The sequence below is a fragment of the Sphaeramia orbicularis genome, chromosome 21 (genome assembly GCF_902148855.1).
Source record: "Sphaeramia orbicularis chromosome 21, fSphaOr1.1, whole genome shotgun sequence".
NCBI classification, from domain to species: Eukaryota; Metazoa; Chordata; class Actinopteri; order Kurtiformes; family Apogonidae; genus Sphaeramia; species Sphaeramia orbicularis.
In genome coordinates this window covers 15715664-15736065 of record NC_043977.1, presented here as the reverse complement: position 1 = coordinate 15736065, position 20402 = coordinate 15715664, and the positions used below count along the sequence as shown (strand labels likewise).

The 20402-nt window shown below is 36.4% G+C and overlaps 1 protein-coding gene across 3 annotated transcripts in view; it reads left to right on the top strand.

Annotated features, from left to right (window-relative positions):
- Positions 1 to 20402, top strand: part of LOC115412190 (dehydrogenase/reductase SDR family member on chromosome X) — a 68859-nt gene continuing 48457 nt past the window's right edge. For 2 of the 3 annotated variants that reach the window (XM_030124537.1, XM_030124538.1), the window contains exon 1: positions 3 to 778. The gene's annotated coding sequence lies outside the window, so the exon portion shown is untranslated. Of the gene's footprint in view, positions 779 to 20402 lie in introns of all 3 variants that reach the window. The other variant, XM_030124535.1, reaches the window with a different exon arrangement.

Genomic DNA, 20402 nt, shown 5'->3' with positions numbered 1-20402 from the left:
CAGACACACACATACGCAAACCAAACGCACACTCCGCTGTGAGGAATACTAATCAACCTGTTTGCCGACCCCGAAGTGCGGCAGCTCGGCGCGCAACTTGACTTGTCCGTTCTGTGCGTGACAGGCTTTTCCCTTGGATTTCACCTCAACATTTCACCTGCTCGGGTTTATGTTGTGAGATCTTATTTTGAGCAAACGCCAGCTGTTATCACTGCTGTCTCCCCTTGTCTCTGTCTTCACCGATGTGCGACAGGCATCCGGAGAAGAAGAGTGGATCTGGGGACAGACAATCCTGTGCCGCTTCTATAAACCAGGGAAGCCCCCCACTCGCTTTTTGCGCGCCTTGGATCGCCGGTAAATATACGCGTCGGGGAGTGCGTGTGCATGTGCGTCAGGCTCTAAATGTGTGTGTCCGCGCACGATAAAGCTCCGGGCTCCGTCCTCAACAGTTGCCACAGGAGCGGAGGAGAAGAAGAAGAGAGGAGGAGAGGGAGAGAGACAGCAGACTGAGGACGGACGGACGGACGGACGCGGAGCATTCACGCCGCTCTGCCCGGCTCTGCTCCTGACATGCAGTCGCTCATCTCTCCGGTGACCAAGGCCATCCTAGTAGCGCTCTTCATCTTCGCCATACTCCTGATCCTTTATGTGATCCTCTGGTACATTTGCAGAGACGTGGACTGCGACCACGGCATCTGAGGATTCAGTTCAATAACGGGAATAACGGGAATAATTCAATGGGGCGCACAGAGGAGCCCAAGGAGCCCAGGGTCATCCCGTAAGTGTGCTCGTCTTCGTTGTGTCTAGTCTTTTGAGCTTTGTTTGAAAGATTTTATTTTATTGAATATGTGTGTGCGTGTGCGTAGACGCGCGCACTCCTCCTGTGCGTAATGTTAAATGCGCTCTGGTAAAAAATAAATAAATAAATAAATAAATAAATAAAAAAAAAGGTGATGACCGGCGTGCGTCTCCACCGGCACCTGGTATAGACTGTTAGAAAACCACAAACGAACCGAGCCACAAATACTTTAATTTCACACAAGTCAACAGCAGTCCGGGGTTATATATGACAGGCATGAGGGGGGATGCTCAAAGGTGGTCCAATGTCATCAGAAGGATATCAAAGTAAGAGAAAACGTGGTGCGGGTGGGCGCGCGTGTGGGTTCTCTGAGACGGAGTGGGAAGATCGCTAGTGACATTGCGGTAAACGGCGTGGGTGTCCCTTAAGGTCAAGAACAACAGTGTTTACCTCAGGTTGCCAATATTGTTTTATCCACCTCCCTCCTTTTCTCCTTCTTCTGTACATCTGCAGCATTAGTTCATGTTCAGTTCATCTAGTCTCTAAGGATGCTCCAACATTGGCATTTTACATCCAACGAGATAACAGGATTATCTCCATTGGCTCCTGTGCATCTTCTTCCTAATCTGTCTTGTGCCGTGTTTTTTGACTCCTTATCAAGAACACCCCGCTAATGCTTTTACGCATAGCGCATTTATTTTCCCTTGACATCTCTGAGCCCATTCCTTCATGTTATGTCCAGTCCTCTTTACACACACTTGTACACACAGCATATTGGTTCAAGATTAATGAAAGACTTGTCAATATTGCAGGCACGTTGGCCCCCAGTGCCTACATGCCTTTACCTGCCACCATAAACCTATTAAAGATGTGAGACATGATTGCCATTCTTAATCTGGGCATGGGTTTTTTCTTTGTTTTGTTTTGTTTTGTTTCTCTCTCCAGCAATCACAAAGCAGGAAAAGGACTAAACTGTCCTCATTCCAAAGTGGAGAATGTGAAGGAAGGACACACCAAGGACACTTTACTTTTTAAGGGTTTTAGGACATTTAAGCAGGGCTGTAGTGGAGGCTATGCGCATCCAACCCAGCTTCACTTATATAGAGTTCACTTATCCACTTATGTTCCTTTGACTCATTATTTTACACAGCATATTTCACCAGGACGGCTTATTAACAGGGAGAAAAGCATGACCAGACCCAACTAGTTTAGTCAACGTTTTTAAGGAAAGCCACATTCCTATTTTCTCCCTGAAATACCCTGGAGGATTTAAACAAGCCAAGCATCTCAGCTAACTCACCAAGAAAGTGCAAGTTTGAGCTTAAAAATTTTAAACCTCCTTATTTTGAGCTCCGGACGCCACGTTCTGGTATTTAAAAATCCATAAGCAGGCTAAATGCTGGATTCAGCCATGAGGAAGAAACCCTGCAGCCTCCTCAACTGTTGCGTTCTCTCCTGCAGAGAAAAACAGAGTCTGGTGGGATGGCAGATGCCCTCTTTGACCGGACTACAAAATGATTCCTGTCAGCCATGAGTTGATATGCATCCACCCTCAAAACACACACACACACACACACACACACACACACATAGACACCTCTTTAAATGTTTAACAGCATGACCTAATAATAATATAGAGAAAAGAGGAGTGTCTGTTTAAACCTGCTGCCCTAGATTACCTTTGTGTGTTTGTGCGTAAATGCATTGTGTGTGTGTGTGTGTTAAAGTGGAAAGGGCAGACAAAAGCTGTGTTTGAGCGACTGTTGATGTTTGTGCAGTTTGCTAAAGAAGAAAGCCACTATGTGTGTGTGTGTGTGTGTGTGTATTTGCGGCAGCGTGGGAGGGGGTTAAACACTGACATGCTCCAGAATGACAGATGAAAAAAAAAAGTGGAGCAGGGAAAGCTCAGCGGGACTCAGCATGGGAGACAGGTGTGTGTCAGTATGTGTGTGTATGTGTGTATTTGTGTGTGAACATGACTAAAATTCACTCAAGTTTATTGAAAATGTTTCCTCTCATTAAATACATCAATGTAAACAGTTTTACCGGAATTAACTGCGTTAATGCACAAGTTTGGGTTTATTTAGTTTGTGCGTCAAGGTCTGCGTATTGTAATTATTCCATACACATATTGAAAAGTATTTAAAAAAAAATCATCTCTAACGCTTACTTATCTGATTTTACATTTATGTCAGATGTAAATGCATGAGACAATCCATACTGACACCACACAACAGACTGCCTTTATGCTCAACATTAATGCACCTTGATAGATAAATGTTCAAGCAAGATTTAAGTCATAAAATATGCAAGGATGTAAATTATTGAAGACTGAAGTGCTGGATAAGTGATTTGTTAATCTTCTCTGGCATCAGACGGAGCAAACTGTACACATGCTCGACACCAACTGCATGTGTTACTGACATTTATGCACAAAAATAACTCAAATTGAGCCACATGTGGGACCAGACCTCCATGCTGTCCAATACTGACACACACTGCTCTCATAAATATAGAATTATCAGAGAAGTCGCACAGCCATAAACTATAAATATGACTGCAAAGGTCAGTATTTTCTTTTTGGGTGGCTGAGATGTGGCGTTTAAGGTCACCGAGCAGAGCACGGAGTCTGCAATAACAAAAGGAGCAGTTTAATAATGCTGTTGTTGGGTATTCGTATGAATCATTCATAGGTTGAGATATTTTCATTTAAAGTGTTTGTCCTTTAAATGGTGAACAGCTGCAAATGTTGTTTAGCAAATACTATAAATACTGATAGCATGCACTGGCAAATTGTACACAAACCTATAAATTCTGGTGTTTTTTGCATCATAAATCATATTCAATCATAAAAGACTATATCAAAAAATATTATCATGTTACAGGATTTGTTTTATTATGACTGACCAATAACATTCATGATTTACATCTATACTTTAGGAAAAAAATCCTCAGAAATTACACAGTGAAAATTATGTTGACACTAAATTTTATATTAATTTGCAGAAACTACTTTATGAGGGGTTATTAGTGCAAAATACTCATCTTTTAATTGTTTTTGATGTATAAATCTAATATTGGTATGTTAAGATTAATATTAAAATTAGGTTAAATGCAGGATTTGTTTTATCATGACTGAACAATAATATTCGTGATTTACATCTACACACACAAAAAAAAATTCCTCAAAAATTACACAGTGAAAATTATATTGACACTAATTTTCATATTAATCTGCAGAAACTACTTTATGAGGGATTATTTGTGCAAAATACTGCTCTTTTAATTGTTTTTGACGTATAAATCTAATATTGGTATATTAAGATTAATATTAAAATGAAGTTAAATGCACTTCTTTGGGTGTTACTTTATTATTTTGCCAAATGTAGACAGGAATAAAACAGATGAGGCCATTTTCTCAATAGTTTAAGTTGTGGATCTTCTTTTTTGCGTGATCAGGTGGTGCACACAATAGATAATGTGCTGCATAAATTTTTCACCCTCATTTTAACCTCACAGCTGTGAAGGCGGTGAAGTGAAATTTAAGTAAATTAAACAGTTAAACCATGTCAGCAACTTCTTAAAATGTACTAAAAACTACTACGAAACTCAAGTTTATTTTCAAGTACTTCTTTCTTCAGAATAGACACTCATTTACTATCATTACCACATTCCTGTTGAGGCCTTGTGTGTGTTTATGCATAGAAGATCTGTGCTCAGAGGTTGATTAATAGTGTTTTTATATATTTTTTTGTGTATTTTTCCTTTATTAGAGACAGTAAAGGTGAGCTGAGAGAGGGATGACATGCAGCAAAGGACCTGGCTTGGGAATTGAGCTCCGGTTGCTGCACTAAGGCCTTGGGCCATGTGGTTACTGCTTTACCAGATGAGTGTCTGGGGTGCCCCACTAGTGGGTTTTAAAAACCATTAGAGTTGGAAACAGCCGTTAGACCTTGTCTTTGAAAACACATTATGTATGTCAAAAATTGACAAAAGCCAGTGATGCTTCTGGAAAGTTTTTGAGCCTATCAAAATGCAATTCTTTCTTCAGAATAATGGTTCTTGCAAAAAAAAAAAAAAGCCTATTTGTGAAACTTTTCATATATTTGTACTTGTGTGTTTTTGCAAAGAGAAGCAATGTAAGGACTTTAACTTTTACTTCCCCTTTACAGACTTAGAAATATTTTTGTGGTGACCTTCAAATGATTTTTTTCTTTACATTTAATCTTTCCTGTGTGATTCACCATTTATTATTATATGTATGATCGTCTAGAGTTCACATTTTGAGTGAATATCAGGTATTGTCTTATACTTAATTCACTATGTAAACCATGTGAAGTTAATTAAATCAAAAGTGAGAAAACTGAAGAAAAAGTGAGTTTTCCAGCAAAATATGAAATCAAGCATCTACAAAAACATTCATTTTGTCAAACTACATTGATTTTATTGGTCTAAACTCAATGTTGCAGAAGATTATGGTGTTTCCAGGTTCAGTAGAGTCTCTCAACATCCAAATGGGTCATATCTGATAACTATGAAAAACAAAGACACTACATTTTGTCTGAATTATTAAAATGTATTGATAGGATTAGTGGCTCAGAGGTTATTAAACATTTTAGATCAGTAGATGCTCAGAGGGCAGGTCTTACAAGGTTAATTAATATCCTTCTGTGGCTGAAAAAATCAGTTAAACCAGGGGTCTCAAACTAATTTTTCTTTCAGGGGCCACATTCTGCCCGATTTGATCTCAAGTGGGCTGGACCAGTAAAATAATAGCATTATAACCTATAAATAATGACAACCCATATTTTTGTCTTGTTTTAGTGCAAAAAAACCCATTAAATTATGAAAATACTTACTTTTTTAAACTATCCAAACAAACAATATGTGAATAACCTGAAAAAACTGAAATTTCTTAAGAAAAATAAGTACAATTTTAACAATATTATGCCTCAATTTCTCATTTATACATGTGCATTATGGATCAGATCTACAAAGACACTACCACTTGTAGTATTGCAGTTTTTTGTTTTTACCATTGTTGGTATGTAATTATTATCTTGTAAGTTGAAAGTTAACTGTTATCTGTGGTAACACCACCAAGAATGTACTTTGTTTCTATTTTTTTTAACACACGTTTTGGTTATGCAATGTAAATATTGTCAAATGAGTTTATTCTAATTTTGTATAGGCCTGTTTTGTTCTATTTTGTTCATTTTTCTGGCTTGAAGTCAAAGGACAGGAGTGAGTATTTAAAATGTTATTACGTTCAGTTATTTGATGATGAGAATGGGGGTAGGATTAAATAAGTTTTTCTTCTTCCCACTCCTTTTTGAGTATAGATGAATGAATTTTTTTTTTTTTTTTAATTTTGAATTTACATGTATTCTGTAAATGCTTGAAATAAACAAACAAATGAATACTAAAAACTTTATAAAAGGCAGAAAATTGTTAAAATTGTGCTTAATTTTTTTTTAGACATGTCAGGTTGTTGATATTTGTTCAGGTTATTCACATTTTATTGTGACAGGATAGTTTGTAAATGTAAATATATTAATAATTTAATGTTATTTTTTGCTAGAAAAGAAAGACAAAAATTTGAAGTTGTCATTATTTATAGGCATAGTGTAATATTATTTTTTTCACATCAAACTGAGAGAAAATATGGAGTCATTATTTTTTGTAAGTTTTTATGCTTTTATTATTTTACTGTAGATCGTATTGTTCTGTGTGTGGAACCTGAACTAAAATGAGTTCCACAGCCTTGTCTGTGGAATTTTTGCACTTTGCAAATTCATCCCACGGGCCGCATTGGAACCTTTGGCGGGCTGCATTTGGCCCCCGAGCCTCATGTTTGAGACCCCTGAGTTAAACAGTAAAAAAAAAAAAAAAAAAAAAAATTAATTTACCCTTTCATGCGCGAATTATGAGAACCTTAATCAAAATTTTTTCCTGAGCGTTTTTATTCCTCTTTAGGCATGAAAAAAACAATGTGATTTAAATTTTTTTTCTGAAAAATAAATTTAAAAAAAAAATTAAAATAATTTTAAAAAATTAAAAAATACTTAAAAAATAATAATGAAAAAAAAAAAATTCTTATGAACCTATTTTTCATTAAGTTGCAAAAATGTCCACTCAGTTGGACACCACATGTTTAATTTTTGATGCACAGAAACATGTATTTACTGATAAACTGTGTGAAAACTATGGGGAGGGCTTGTGATTCTGGGGGTTTATGCTCAGGAGAGATCCACATAATGTTACCAATTCATGTCAGAAAAGATTTGTAGTGTCTTAAAACTTTAATAAAGATATGTGTAAAAAAAACAAACAAACCCCCCCCCCGAAAAGAACAACAAAATCCATGAATATACAAGAGAACAGCTGTAGAATAGCTGTCCACTGTAGTGACCAGTATGCATGAAAGGGTTAAACACAAGAAACTTTGAAAAATCCCAAGAACAGGAATTGTGCGAGTGCATTAAATAAATAGAAAAATCCACTCAAAAGCAAAATGTACGTAATGTTTTTTTTTAGCCAAAATTATGATGTCACAAGTGTGTCGTCATTGTGAAGGAAGTAAATCCCTAATTGGCTCTTAGTGAGATATATGTACTGCAACACAGACACACACCTCAAAGCCATAAAAATAGATTGCGAGTGACTCAGCCGTTATGTAAAGTCCATCTCTGATAGGGCCGCCCGGGGCAGTTTGTGTCAGTTTAGCTTGATGGCACAGGAACTGAGGTGACACGTGTCTGCTGTGTCCAAGCCTCAATACCCACTCACACACACACACTCACACGCACACACACACACACACACACGCTCCTGCCTCTCTTCCTCTCACTCTTCCTTCCTCTTCCTCTTGTAACTCTTCATTCCCCTGTGTGAGTGTGCGTGTCCCCCCGATGGACAAAGATGCGATACAGTCAGCGTAATGGACTCCCTCCAGCCCAAACAACGTGCATTATTAGCATTTCAGTACAGACTGGGAGGGAAACACCACTTTAGAAAAGAATCACATCCGCCCTCCCTCTGGCCAGGTGGACAGTTCAATCAATACTGGTAAACAACATGAACAAACTAGGATGTGCTACCAGACTGATACATTAGCTTTTCGTCGTCTTTATTAAACATCCGCTCCAGTTGCATCATTACCTTCTCATACAACAGATGTGATGCAGTGTGTTTGATCATATATTTATCATCTGCGCTGGTTTTCCCCAGTGGGAAAACTTTATTCATCATAATGAGGCATTTTAATCATCTTCTACACAAGTTAACATTTTTCCCCTATTTCTCACATTGAGACCTATATTATCCACGATGATCTTAATTGCTGCTTAATTTAATCGGACACTGCCAAGCATGGGAGGTTTGGGGAAAAAATGAGAAGTCTAAGTCGAAAAGATGAAATAATATTAAGCTGTATCTTCAGTAATGTGGCTTGAGGTGGGTGAAGGTAATACTGCTTTGAAATATATGCTGTAATGAGCTCGCTGTCATACCACGCACAATCGGAGGAGGCATCACATTCAGGTGCCTGATATCTGATTTCATTTTCTCCAACAGAGTTACACCTGAAAGAATGTTTGTGTGTGGGTTAATGAAAGTGTCTGACCAAGCTGCAGGAGGCATCAGAGTTATCAGGTTAAGCAAACAAGTGGTTGAAGGTTTTCGTTGTTAATTTTTTTATTCAGAAAGTTAGTCACAAAAACATCTATTATTACAATTTGTCCACATTTTAAGAATAAACAGTGTGAACTAACCAAAAGAACAACAGAGGAAAGCAAACATAACTAGAAAAGCATTTGAAGAGCGCAGACCTCACCAAGGCAAACCGCCCCCCCGATCACCACCAAAATGTAATAATTTTTTCCTTGTGCCAATATCAACATTTCCTGAAAATGTCATCAAAATCCATCCATAACTTTTTGAGTTATCTTGCTAACAGACAGACAAACAAACAAAAAAATCCATCTCCCCCTTTGTCCCCCCCCTCCAATCACCACCAAAATTTAATCATTTCTTCCTTGTGCCAGTATCAACATTTCCTGAAAATTTCATCCAAATCCATACATAACTTTCTGAGTTATTTTGCTAACAGACAGACAAACCCCGATGAAAACAGAACCTCCACCGTTCTTTGGCGGAGGTAGCAAACACACAATTTAACAAGAAAAGTACTCGGAGAGCGCAGACCTCCACCAAGACAGATCTTTCCCCCCACCTCCACCCCCCTACCCCGATCACCACCAAAATGTAATCATTTCTGCCTTGTGCCAGTTTCAACATTCCCTGAAAATTTCATGAAAATCCGTCCATAACTTTTTGAGTTATCTTGCTAACAAACAAACAAACAAACAAACAAACAAACAAACAAACAAACAAACAAACAAACAAAAAAAGCAAACTGATCACAATACCTCCTGGCAGAAGTAACAACCCTCATCCAACCCCCCTCCCACCCCCCCCATCCCAGGATTTATGACATGTCACACCAACGGAGGCCACATAATTTCTATTTATATTCAGGTTGAGTTATCAATACATTGTTGAAGGAGATGCCAAATCTGATTAAACTGGTGTAGTTTAGTTAAGAATGAGAGCTGGTGAGAAAGTTTAACCATTTTTTTCAGCCATAATTTAACTGAAGGAACTTCTGATTTTTTCCAGAACAACAAAACAACCTTTTTTTGCTAGTGCATAAGATAGCAGTTGACTGTGGTGTTTGTTAAGTTGCAAAAACTGACTAGAGGTTCCAAGTACAACCAAAAGCGGATCAGGTTTCAACTCTATATAAGCATATTGTTAAAGTTTTAAATATGTTAGTCCAGTTTGGAATTAATTTAGGACACAACAAGTTGTTGAAGGTTTTCGTTGTTAATCTTTTTATTCAGAAGTTAGTCACAAAAACATCTATTCTTACAATTTGTCCACATTTTGAGAAATAAACACAGAGTGAACAAACCAGAGGAAAGCAAACATAACAAACAAACAATTTAACAACCCTCACCCACCCACCCATCCACGCCCCCATCCCAGGACTTATGACATATCACACCAAGGGAGGCCACATAATTTCTATTTATATTCAGGTTGAGTTGTCAATATATTGTTGAAGGGGATGCCAAATCTGATTAAACTGGTGTAGTTGATTTAACAATAGTCGCTTTTCCATTGACCCTCAAATTGCACAAATATAACTTGCACATAAAAATTTACATAATGGAAAAATGACAATTTCGCCAAAAGTCTCATTTTTTGATTAAAAGTTTTTGCGCTGGCAAGAGGTGGTTTTTCAGGCGTAGCATAAATGGTATATCACACAAAACTGCAATGGAAAGACCTTTTATCGCAACAAGAGTCAGGTGAATTAAAAAAATGGATGTTGACGGATGTTACAAGTGAAGAAGAAGAAACATGGTGTGGTATGTGTGGACACACCAGGAAACCCAATTATTTTTTAATGTAGTACGAGATAGAGGGGTAATATATAATAATAATGACTACATCTGTAAATCAACACCATATTTACGTTCGGCGCCATGTTTATGGAATGACTGGAATAAACAAATCATCGGATTTGTGGTTTAATGGAAAAACCGACATTACGCACTTCTGTTTTTTTGACATTTAGCAAATATTGGTAAAGTTTTGCGCAGATATCCAATGGAAAAGGGACTACTGAGAGCCAGATTCTCTCCAAGTGAGAGAGTTTAACCATTTCTTCCAGCCCATAATTTAACTGAAGGAACTTCAGATTTTTTCCAAAACAACAAAACAACCTTTTTTTCCTACAATAAATGCATAAGATAGCAGTTGATGGTGGTGTTTGTTAAGTTGCGAAAATTGATTCGAGACTCCAAGTACAACCAAAAGCAGATCAGGTTTCAACTCTATATGAAGCATATCTGTTAAAGTTTTAAATATGTTAGTCCAGTATGGAAATAATTTAGGACAAAATAAGTGGTTGAAGGTTTTGAAGGAAAAGGTATACACACACACACACACACACACACACACACACACACACACACACACACAACACGTCAGAGATACTGTCTATTAAAAAAGCCCTGGAGAGATGACTTTCCCACTGTCAACAGGTTATACACACAAACAGAAGCACACACACAGACTCACAAGTGGCTAAATAGAAATGTGTTGAAGATGGTGTGTGTGTGTGTGTGTGCGTGTGTGTGTGCGTGCATGCGTGTGTGTGTGTGTGTGTGTGTGTGTGTGCGTGTGTGTGTGTGCGCATAAGTGAACAGAGCTGCATGGAGTTAATCTCACCTCACACCTTCTAATTCGACATGTTCCAGTGGAAAGGTGTCCCCTCCCTGCTGACAAACATAGGATGCATAAGGAAGCAACAGTCATGTGTTATGTTGTATAAATGTGAGATGGGGGTGGGATTTAATAAGTTTTCTGCTTCCCACTCCTGTTTGAGCAGTACATATTGAATTTATTTTGATATTAATAGTGTACATGGCAATTGCTTTTTTGTCTTGATCACCTTTTTTAAATTCATTTATTTGCTCAGATATTAGTTCCTTGTACACAAAGAATGTTTAATTTTTTCTTCTGCTCAAAACAAATAAATTAACAAAATTAATGAACAATACTGGAATGTACATAATTTTGAACTTAAAGACATTTAGAAATAACTAATAATTTGGTAATGGAAGCTCTTCTCTCTCTCTCGTTGAACTTAAAGATATTTTGTCTACTATAAATTTAACAGGGATCGTTTCTTGATGGCTTTAACCTTCGAAGACCTAAACAGCCACTGTCGACCAAAAAGCATCTATTCATCTAAAATGTTTAGTAACTTTTGAATCAGAAATGCATTTGGTAATTCATATAAAATGTACCTTCTCAACTTTAAATGAATGAGTATACAAACGTTATCATTTTCTGCACCACTGACTCACCACTAAATCCCAAGTAGCCGGATAAATGGGAGTGTTTGTATGTGGTTGTTTTTACTGAACAAGTTACTTTGTCATCATTTTTCTCTGATTTGATAAAATAAGCTTTGAATTTACCATGAGCTTTTATGAACATCTGCATGAGCAGTAAATTAAATATTGTTAAACAGCAGATTTTCACAGAAAAATACAGAGGATAATATTATAATATATCATAGAGGAAAGAAAAAACATCTACATTTTCGGTTAATTAAATATTGGAAAATAACAGATTTTCAAAAAAACATATAAAATACAAAGGATAATATTATAATAAATCACAGAGGACAGAAAAAACATCTTCATTTTCAGAGAATTAAACACCGGAAAATAGCAGATTTTCACAGAAAAACACAAAATGCAGAGGATAATATTATAATAAACCACAGAAGAAAGTAAAAATCAATTAATAAGTTACCACAAAAACAGTATTAAGTCTTAAAGGGTGAAATAAAAAAGCAGGTTGTGCAAAATCTTCGAGCAGCTGAACTTGAAACTCGACTAAACAAATCAGACATATAACTCTCAGAAGATTCGGAGGCCTGGGTGCACCTGGAAAATCATCTAAAGGTCATGGGGAAAGACTGCAATCGAACGTATCAGACTAAAGCTAATATATTCCAGGGTTAGACTCCTGAAAACTCCGATGATGGGGGATACAGAACAAAACAAGGCCACCAGATTTGATGAAATACAGGTTGCAGTTGAAGATGTGAGGACATAATATAATGCACAGCACCTATTGCAGGAGCAGAAGGCTATATTTCCAATGTAGAAATAACAAAAAGGTAAAATAATACAAATCTTTTTAGTTTACAAAGGGAAAAAATAATTGAAAATTCAATTCTCAGGTGCAACAGTTATAACACTACATCAAACTATAATAAAACACTATAATAAAGCACAAAGAGAGAAGATACAGAGTAAAATGTAAAATAACAGAAGAAATAATTAACTGCAAACTGATATGACACAAAACAGTAAAAGCAATGAATTCAGAGACAGATATTACTAGAAGAGTAAAAGTCAGATTATCTATAGATTATTCTGCAGGCGTTGCTTTTGAACTACATTCTGTCTCGTTTTAATCTTCTGTTTTGTTTTACTCATCTCACAGTCAATTGAAAAACACTGATGTGTGCTTCTCTTCCTCTTTTCCTGTCTCGTCCTAATTCATTTCTGCTTCATGTAAAAGTCTTTGAACAGCTGAAAGGTGCCTGATAGATAAACTTAGCTTGACTTAAAATAAAGTGGAACTAAAGAACTGGAGATGTAAGTACAAATTTTGGGAGACATCTTATGACAGTCTGGCCCACGGGATGGATTTTTGAGGCGCAAAAATGACACTGAAGACATTAACAGTTGTAGGTGTAAAACTCATTTTAGTTCAGGGGCCACAAACAACCCAAGTGGATCAGACGAGTAAAATAATAGCATTATATAAATGATGACAAATCTGACTCTTTCTCTTTGTTTAGTGCAGGGGTGTCTGATTCATTTTAGTTCAGGGGCCACATTCAACCCAATATGATCTGAAGTGGGCCGGACCAGTAAAACAATAACAAAATAACAGTGAAAAAAGTAAAATACATTATGAAAGTGTTTACATCTATAAAGTTTTCTTAAAAATGTGGATAACATGAAAAACGAGAATTTTCTTTAAAAAAAAAAAGTGCAATTTTAACTATATTCTGCCTCGGTTTATCATTTACACATGTGCATTACAACATACAGATCACAGTGGGTCTAAAAATACACAAACCTTTAGTAACAGGCAGAATATTGTTAAAATTGCACTTCTCTTATCTTTTTTTTCCTACAGAGTTTTTTAATTGAATTTTTATATTGTAACAATCATAACTGTGCAATTGAATGCACATAAAATATAACAACATAGTTATGTACCCCTACCCCAACCCTGATGCACCCCATACTCCAACAAAAATACACAAACGCACACATCCAAAATGAATACCTAAAATAAAATTAATTCATTGAAATAAAATAAAAACAAAACAAAAAAACAAACAAACAAACAAACAAACAAACAAACAAAAAATATATCACAGTAGAGATTGAAATCCAGTAGGATTCGTAATCCTACTAGGACAGATAGGAATTTTAGTTTGTCCTAGGACAAACTAAAATTTCAATCTGTCCTAGTAGGATTCCTATCTGTCCTAGTAGGATTACGAATCCTACTGGATTTCAATCTCTACTGTGACATATATATATATATATATATATATATATATATATATCTATATATATATCTATATATATATATATATATATATATATATATATATATATACACACCCTTATTTACAATGACAAATTATTTTTATCCATCTTTTTAATATAATAAGACAGGCTGCCACATTGCATAGAATTTGGCTGCATTGCCCCCTGTGGTATATCTTATTTTCTTGAATCATAAGGTCTTTAATCCAGAGGTTGAATGTCGGTGGATTACTTCTCTTTCAGGTTGTCCATATTTGTTCAGGATATTCACATATTATGTGAAAGGAGAGTTTGTTAATGCAAACATTTTTATATACTTTTACTTGTTACACTGAAACAAAGAGAAAGGTTTGTCGTCATTATTTATAGGTTATTATAATAATATTTTCCTGGTCTGATCCACTTTAGAACATATTGGTCTGTGTGTGGAACCTTTTTTGACAACATTGATTGTTAATATCTTTGGTGTAATTTTTGCGTTTCAGGAATTCATTCCACAGCCCGCATTGGACCCTTTGGAGGGCAGGTTTTGGCCCACAGGCCATATGTTTGACACCTGTGGTTAATGTGAAAAAAGTAAACCTACGTGATGAAAATGTTTACGTATACAACCTATACTTTTACAAAAAATGTGAATGGTCTAAACAACTACAAGCAACTAGAAATTTCTTAAGAAAAATTAGTAGAATTATATTTGTGGAACAATATTGTGCCTGTTACTAAATGTTTTCTGTATTTGTAGATACACTGTGATCTGTATGTTGTAATGCACATGTGTAAATCGCAAGCAGAGGCAGAATATTTTGAAAACATTTGAAAAAGTGTTGCCAGAGACAACAAGCCCCGCCCCTCACATGTATTGTAGCTTATTTTGGCATCGACCCAGCTGATGTCATCATGTCTATACGTGTGGTGATGTCCGCATAGACATAGACAGCATAGACAAATTTTGGCCATTATAAGTAAATGAGGAAAAAAAAAAGGAAAAATTAATAAAACTTTTTTACTTTGACCTACTTTTTCCAAAATGTAATCCCATCTATTCTGGGTCATTGGCAATCTATAAACCCAATTTGGTAGGAATTCAACCAATAGTTTTACTGCTAAAGTGTTAACAAAAAAATAAACAAACAAACCAAACTGAAAACAATACCCCATGCCTCCCCTTTACTTTTTTGCACTAAAACAAAGACAAACATTTTGAGTTATTAATTATAGCTAATTAGTATATTATTTTACTGTTCTGGCCCGCTTGTTTTCATATTGTGCTGTATGTGTCCCCTGAACTAAAATGAGTTTGACCCTGTGCTTTACATGAGAGGCACAGAACAGCTGATTCAAGAAACAATGTGTCACATGGAGTATGTAGAGACGGTGTGAAAACTTGGATATTGTCATGTGTTGTGTGGAGTGCTTCACTGTGAGTGCATGCACAAAAAAAAAAAAAAAAAAAAATCCTCAGGTTTCACTTTCATGTTTACAAACTGGCCTTTGGCTTCTCTCCCCGTGGAAAGCCTGTGGCTGCTGCAGCTGAGGCGACATAACAATTACCAAATCTGTCTGCATACAGTCCACTGCCTCTTCCCTCGGTCGACTCCCGGTGCACGGTCGGCCATCCACAGAGGGATCTCTGTGAAGTGCCTCCAGTGGATTCTAATGTTTTCCCCTTTTCATTTTGCAATGTTTGAGTCAAGTCCATTTTTATTTGGCCCAAAATCACAATTAACACATTTGCTTTACGGTCAAGTGGTTTTAGAGTCGCATAGAAACCCTGAGTACCGCACTGCAGCTCATGGCCTATATGAGGTATTTTACTTCAATTCAATTCAATTCGATTCAATTCGATTCAATTCAGTTCAATTCAATTCAATTCAACTTTATTTATAGAGCACATTTCATGCACAAGACAGACTCAGTGTGCTTCACAACAGGTAAATAACATAAAAAAAATTAAATTAAATTTAAAAAAATCATCAAAAAGAGAGTGCAATTGCAAGTGAACAATCATATGTACACACACTTAAACTCGCACATGCACACATACCCACACAAGCACACATACACACACACACAACTCAACAGAACACTGTCAAAAAAAGGTATGGTTTTAACCTGTTTTTAAAAATGGCTGCTGATGTGACCAGTCTAATTGTATCAGGGAGGGTGTTCCATTTTTGTGGGGCATATCCACTAAAAGCTGCCTCCCCTTTCTTGGATCTGGTGTGAGGGACGACTAAGTTGCCACTGCCTGTTGACTGAAGTGACTGAAGTGTTCTTGCTAAATCTCAACAATCTCTTCTCATTTTTTCTTATGTGAAGTCTTGTTTTTTTACATTTAAATTGCATTTAACCCATAAAGACCGAAATGTCCACTGGCAACCAAATCATTTACTGATATAAAAAGTTCAATCCCTGTTGATCCATCAATCCTATCAATGCATGTAAATAATTAAGGTAAAGTACAGTTTGTCATCTTTTCATGGTCATCAGATTTGAATCATTTGGACGTTCAGAGGCTCTGTATAGTGAATGTGGAAACACCGTCATCTTCTACAGCATTGATTCACCAGTAAAACCCATGGAGTTGGATCAATGACAGTGGATGAAAATATATTAAAAACAGTTGTGCTCATAAGTTTACATACCCTGACAGACTGTGCATGGGACGGTTTTGATGTTCCAACATGACAATGACCCAAAACACAAGGCCAAGTCCACCTGTCATTGACTACAGCAGAAAAAAGTGAAGGTGATGGAGTGTCCATCTCAGTCTGCTGACCTCAATATCATTGAGACACTTTGGGGAGGTCTCAAACATGCGGTTCATGCAGGAAAACCCAAACTCTTAAAGGAACTGAATGTGTTTTGCCAAGAAGAATGGGCAGCATCTGAGAAAATAAAGAGCCTCATCCACAGCTACCACAAAAGACTTCCAACTGTCATTGACGTTAAAGAGGCCAATACAGAGGATTAAGAACAAGGGCAGTGGTTCCCAGCCTTTTTTGGCTCGTGACCCCATTTTAACCCTTTCATGCATAGTGGTCACTACAGTGGGACAGTTACTCTACAGCTTTAATCTTGTATATTCATGGGTTTTGTTGTTTTAGTTCCATGTCAACCAACACAGTGGACACTTATGCATCATCTCATAAGCTGCAATTCATACCATTATTGTAACTTTGCTGTTCTTGATTGGTTCTTGAGTGGAAATCAATTGTTAATATTTATTTTTTGCATATTATCTCCATGAAGTGAGTAATTACTAGTATTAGAATATGTTAAAATGTGAGAAAACATCAGATTAGCTGCGTTAAACACGGTTTCATTTCACTGTTTTCATATCACTTTATGATATTGGGTTTTAAATACATGTTTCTTTGCTTCAAGAATAAAATTCATGGTGTAGCTGAGTGGACATTTTTGTAACTCCATGAAAAACAGGTTGATTTAAAAAAAAACCAAAAAACAATTCAATTGCATTGTTTTTTTTTTTCATGCCTAAAGAGGAATAAAAACACTCAGGAAAAAAAATCTTGATTAAGGTTCTCATAATTCATGCATGAAAGGGTTAACATCACAAATTTCTGGCGACCCCAGACATTCAAAATTGAGACTTTTGGGATATTTTGGGCTAAAAAACCTATTTGTTTTTGATCATGTAATAGTTTGCTATACTATGTTGCAAATAAACGTTAATTTTAAATGACATTTAGTCTATATAATGCATATTATTATGGACGGAGGCAGAAAAGCCAGGTGTAGATTACTGCACAATTTTATTTTCCTTGGTCAGGATATGTACAGTCAGTCCAGCTTGAATTTACAAGGCTGACAATTAATACTGAACAAACAAGAACTCAAACTATGAATTCTGAAAGAGCTGCAGCATCTGAAACCGACCACAATGAACATTTGACAGATAAACAGAACCACAGTGCTTCAGTTTCAGCTTCACAGTTTGTCATGTCTTTTATGGATTGGGGTTGTCTTTCAACTCACCATATGTTTTTTATTAGTAAGTTTTTATTTCTATCAATTACTAGAAATTTCAGGCGACCCCATTTGAATTCCAGGCGACCCCATGTGGGGTCCGGACCCCAAGGTTGAAAAACACCGAACTAGGGTATGTCAACTTTAGATCAGGGTCATTTGGATAGTTTCTGTTGTCAGTATGATTTAAAAAGAGCAAACACATTTGTTTGAGAATAAATAGCTTCATCCAACCACTGGCCATGATTAAAAGGAAAGTTTTTGTATTATCATTTGTATTCTCTGAAAAATGGCCAAAGAATCATAAATTCTGCCAGAGCATGTAAACTTATGAGCACAACTGTATGATATATTTGGTTGAAAAAGACCCTTTTTCTTTGGTTTTCCTGTTCCTGATATAATAACCTTTGAATTTACTGTGAGCATCTACATGATCAGTAAAGTAAATATAGGAAAATACCTGAAAAATGTAAAACTCAGATGATAATATTATAATAAATGGTGATAAATTGGTTAGAGGAGGTTAAATGTTGGGCAAAGATCATTTGTAAAACCTGGGAAAAAAAAGAAAATACTTCCAGGTCTTAAAGTGTTAAAATTGCACTTCTGACTTTACTGAGTGTGCTCGCTTCACAGATTTCTTAAAATTCCTTCTTACCGACACACACCTGTTGCTATTTGCACACTCTGGATCCAATTTGGACTATGTGCTTCAGGTTGCAAAATAAAGTATACCCTGCGAATTTCTGTGTCACAAATGCATGCCCATGTGCTGTTTAATGCAGGACTAGACTCTGTAACCTGCCTCCGAGGGTGAATATCTGATCTGCGTGTCCATCCCTGAATATCTGTCTTTCAGAAGGAGCAGAAACAAACCTCTGAAACAAGCTCCAACCAAACAGGAAAAAAAAATCAATTCACACAAGCTGTTGCACTTTGAAGCCCAAATTGCCCATGACACACCTGGAAAATTTCCTTTCTTTGCAATATGACACTTCCATCTGCCATCTTCTCTGGGTGGCTGTTGTTCTGTAACAAAAAACAAAAGGGGGTAAAGTTTTAAGGAACAGCATGTCAAAACTGTCCCACCTGAAAACCATTTTCTCCTAAAAATAGCTGATGTCTTTCAGCGTCTTCTCTCTCCAGGAATAAATCTATCTGAAACAAAACATAAAGATTAGATTTTAACAGCTACACACACACACTCACATGTCCACACAGATCCTGTAGACGGTTGTCAGAGGGGATTTATAAAATGAAACATGTTGTGCTTCGCAGCAGCCACTGGTTGTCATATAAGAGTAGGTTGGCTGTATTTTGATGCTATTCAAATGCTGTTTACATCACACACCCTCCTGTCTTGTCCTGTTCCCAGCATGCCTCTGTGTGTGGGCACATGTCTTCATTTGTATGAGTGTATATCTGCATCCCAGGCTGTCTCCCTGATGTCCCATCATCCCAAACAATCACCCCACAGTCATGCGTGAGATGCGATTTCCTTTAAACAATAGCAGGCCAGCTCACCTCGATGACCCCTCAACCTCCCAGGCTCCAGCAGAACAAACAAACAAACAAACGTGTGTGTGTGTGTGAACACACACACAGGAAGATTACATTATATATATTATATTATATGCATATGTATATATTTACTATATCGTATTATTATAGCAATTTATTATAATGACTTCATGCCTAAAAACTTCCAAAAGGTTTTTTTCCGCTACATTTAATCTTTTGATTTTGTGGTTTATCACCCTTTATTATTACACTGTTCTCTATGTTAGCATATTTCAGTGAAAATTGTGTATTTTTCTGTATTTAATTTACTGATTTTGTAGCTGTTCATAAAAGCTCAGAGTACATTCAAAGGTTATTCAGTTAATTTTAATGACATGATCTTGTTGTAACTCATTCCTCTGATAACATTAATTTAATAATTTATTGTAAGATTATTATAGTGATTTATCATAATGGCACCTAAAGACCAACAGCTATTTTTGTGCCAACTTCCAAATAGATTTTTCTCTACTTTTAACCTTTCCATTTTGTGATTTATCACCCTTTATTTTAACTTTTCAGTGAAAATCATGTATTTTTCTATATCTAATTTACTGATTGTGTAGATATTCATAAAAGCTTAGAGTAAATTCAAGGGTTATTAAACTAAAACAGAGAAAAACTGACTGAGAGAGAAAACAGACTTTTTCAGTAAAATATATTATAAACTGGACATAGAGGAAAGTGTCTACAACTACTGTTAGCTGTCAAATTACATGGGTTTAATTGATAAATCAATTTCACAGAAGATAGTGGTCTTTCCACATCCACTACAGAGCCTCTGAGTGTCCAATACGACATGTTAAATGGCAGAAAACCTGAGAAACGGCATG